At 50.4% G+C, this 3,515-nt stretch overlaps 1 pseudogene; it reads right to left on the bottom strand.

The window, feature by feature from the left end:
- Positions 1–502: 502 nt before the first annotated feature.
- On the bottom strand, positions 503–1,795 carry LOC119969121 (annotated as a pseudogene).
- Between the last annotated feature and the right edge of the window lie 1,720 nt (positions 1,796–3,515).

Genomic DNA, 3,515 nt, shown 5'->3' with positions numbered 1-3,515 from the left:
TTACGTTCTCAAAGCTGAATCTGGCTCTTCTGTCACAATACCTGATTCTGGGACCTTTGCTGGATTGAGGAGTTTTGGCTGATCTATTGTGCTTGCGCTTGAACACTGTGCTGCATGCCCATCAATGCAGCACGGTAGCATTGTGGATATCACAATTGCTTCACAGCTCCAGGGTCCCAGGTTCGATTCCGGCTTGGGTCACTGTCTGTGCGGAGTCTGCACATCCTCCCTGTGTGTGCGTGGGTTTCCTCCGGGTGCTCCGGTTTCCTCCCACAGTCCAAAGATGTGCAGGTTAGGTGGATTGGCCATGCTAAATTGCCCTTAGTGTCCAAAATTGCCGTCAGTGTTGGGTGGGGTTACTGGGTTATGGGGATAGGGTGGAGGTGTTGACCTTGGGGAGGGTGCTCTTTCCAAGAGCCGGTGCAGACTCAATGGGCCGAGTGGCCTCCTTCTGCACTGTAAATTCTATGATAACTAGTGAGGAATCCACTGTGGGCATACATTAGGACGCTTTTGTAGTTGCTGGCAAGTCTGCGACTTCAGGAATGATCTGCACACCCTCGCATTCCGGTGTCTCAGCTGGATCAATGTCCTCAACTTTAGGCGTTGCTTCTTCACTTTGTGTTTTAGCCTCAATTAGTAGCTCCTCCTCATCTGATATAATGATCTTGTCTTTTGTTGGCGAACTGATTGGTGTCTCATCCTCATCTGATATAACGATACACGCTTCATCTTTCATTGGGGAACTGGACGAAGATGTATCCATGTGTTCTTCCTGCAAGTCTTTTGGAGGGCTGGCCTCAAGTATTGGGGAATCCACTGCAGGAACCATTGCGTGGGCATAGGATGATTCATCGTGCTGCTCTGGAGCCAATTTCTCCAAAATGGGGATTATTTCTTCAGTTACCAGTTGGCTGTTCGCAGTTGATTTGCTCTCAACTGATGTATCTGTTGCTGCAATCTGTCTTTCAGCCTCTGCACACGCCATCTTTGAGCTTTCACACTTATCATTGTCCTGTGCAAATTGGGTGCCCCTTGTGATCACCTCGTCACTATCGCCAAATAGAGTAAACAGACTTTCCTCGTCACCAATGCCAATTAAACGAAATAAATTTTCAGGGTCTTCTTCTCCTGGCTCATCATCTGCTTCATCGTAATCAGCATCATCGTCTGCCGCTTCTCCTGCGAAGTATGTCATTGCTGTTAGAATAATGAGTTAATGGAAACAATAGTCAACTGCAAAGTCAGCAGCAAGTCGCGCTGCAGAACCTTCATCAAGTTTTCCATTCTCTGGAACATCAGGAGGTCTAAAAAGATTGAAGAGTAATTTGGTGCAGTTTTTGTAACTATTCTATCAGTGCGCCGACCCTTATGCCTCTGCTTTGTTTTAATGGTCTTCATGGTAACATTTTTTCCTTCATTCCAGTCGCTGTGGCATCCTATGCATCCTGTAATTTGTGGTCGATCAAAAAAAAGAAAAAGTCTGACTGATCAGGCTGGGCCTTCATTGTGTATGTATTGATCAATGCTCATTTGTGAAATACTCATTTGGCTCAAACCTAAACTCCAGAGTAAAACTCATTGGCTGCCCTGTACCTGAAAATGTCACCTCTAAGTCTTGTAAATGCTGTAGAATGGGCTCATCATGCTATTGTATCATGTCACTGAGTAAATCCACATTCTTGAAGACTGTTAACCAGAATTTTGGAATTCCCTTTGGAGCCTCTATCTCTTCATCTGGTTTATTTTCCGCCATGTTAACTTCCACTTGTATCTCAACGGATAACTGCAGCATTATATCTCATTGCCAGTTGCAATGATCCCCTGCCGCAGTGTTGTCTGGAATGCACAGCCGCTCAACTAGATTCAGGGCCTCATATGCGTCCGCTCCTATGATGGACTCGCAATCCGTGTCCACAATGGAAAATGGTATGATGTGACGTCTGTTGTGTACCCATGCTTCGAGTACACATGCTCCCAGCATTGCTATCTCATTCCCATTGTATCTTTCTGTAGTCTTGTTTGATTGACGGCTTTCGGTTTAACTCGCAGCCCTTTCAAATCAGACAAACTGAGAAGGTTGGCCCTCACTCCCGTGTCGAGCTTGCATTTCATTAATATGGCATAATATGGGGGCTGGTTTTGGCTAAATCGCTGGCTTTTAAAGCAGACCAAGGCAGGCCAGTAGCACGGTTCAATTCCCGTACCAGCCTCCCTGAACAGGCGCCAAAATGTGGCGACTAGGGGCTTCTCACAGTAACTTCATTGAAGCCTACTCGTGACAATAAGCGATTTTCATTTCATTTTTTCACTTTTCATTCAGCATCACTGGAACTGTCCATCTGTCTTTGATGTATCAGCATCACTATTGTCGCAACTGGTCAGGAAGACATCTTCACTCTGCATATTCGGACTCCTCGTGTCCTTCGTCGAACTCAAATCAACCAAAAGCAGGTCTTCAATGGACAGCACATCAATCACGTTGACTGATCCTGTTTGCTCCACAGCTGGACACAAAAAATATTGCCTTGCAAAATTATTTGCTCTGTCGCACTTGGAACACACCTTCCCAAATGCTGGCTATTGCCATGGCCCATGTCGATTGCCACATTGCTGACATAAAATGGTGAATCCAGTCATTTGCTTAAAATGGCCGCCTGCACTGAGACCATGGGCGGGATTCTCGACCCCCCACCGGGTCGGAGAATCGCCGGGGGGTGGCGTGAATCCCGCCCCCGCCAGCTGCCAAATTCTCCAGCGCTGGTGTTTTGGCTGTGGCGGGAATCGTGCCGCCCGGCAGCCCCTGGCGGCGGCCCCATCAGCGGTTCTCCAGTCCGCAATGGGCCGAGTAGCCGGCCGTTTTCGGCCAGTCCCGCCGGTGTAAATTACAACAGGTACTTACCGGTGGGACCTGGCTGCGCGGGCGCCCTCTGGGGTCCTCGGGGGGGGGGGGGGGGGGGCGCGGGGGGATCTGGCCCCAGGAGGTGCCCCCATGGTGGCCGAGCCTGCGATTGGGGCCCACCGATCCATGGGCGGGCCTGTGCCATAGGGGCACTCTATTCCTCCGCGTCAGCCGCTGTAAGAGTCCGCGATGGCCGACGCGGAGATGAACCCTACCTGCGCATGCGCTGGGATAACGGCAGCATACGGTGGCGCTCCCGTGCATGCTCCAACTAGCGCCAGCCGGTGGAGGCCCTTCGGCGCCAGTTGGTGTGGTGCCATGCCCCTTCCGCACCTTCAGGGCAGCCCGACGCCGGAGTGGTTCACACCATTCCTTCGCGCCGGAGTTGCCCGCCCCGTTGGAGCTGCACTCATCCAGGTAAGTGGAGAGTATTCCATTGTACTCCTGACTTGTGCCTTGTGGACAGGCTTTGGGGGGTCAGGCGGTGAGTTACTTGCCATAGGATTCCTTGCCTTTGACCTGTCCTGGCAGCCACAGTATTAATATGGCTATTCCAGTTCAGTTTCTGGTCAATGGGATCCCCAGGATGTTGATTGTGGGGGATTCAGTGATG

This window comes from Scyliorhinus canicula, chromosome 7 (genome assembly GCF_902713615.1).
Source record: "Scyliorhinus canicula chromosome 7, sScyCan1.1, whole genome shotgun sequence".
In the NCBI taxonomy this organism is placed as follows: Eukaryota; Metazoa; Chordata; class Chondrichthyes; order Carcharhiniformes; family Scyliorhinidae; genus Scyliorhinus; species Scyliorhinus canicula.
Note: the sequence above shows the minus strand (reverse complement) of the source record. Positions and strands in the feature narration are given on the sequence as shown.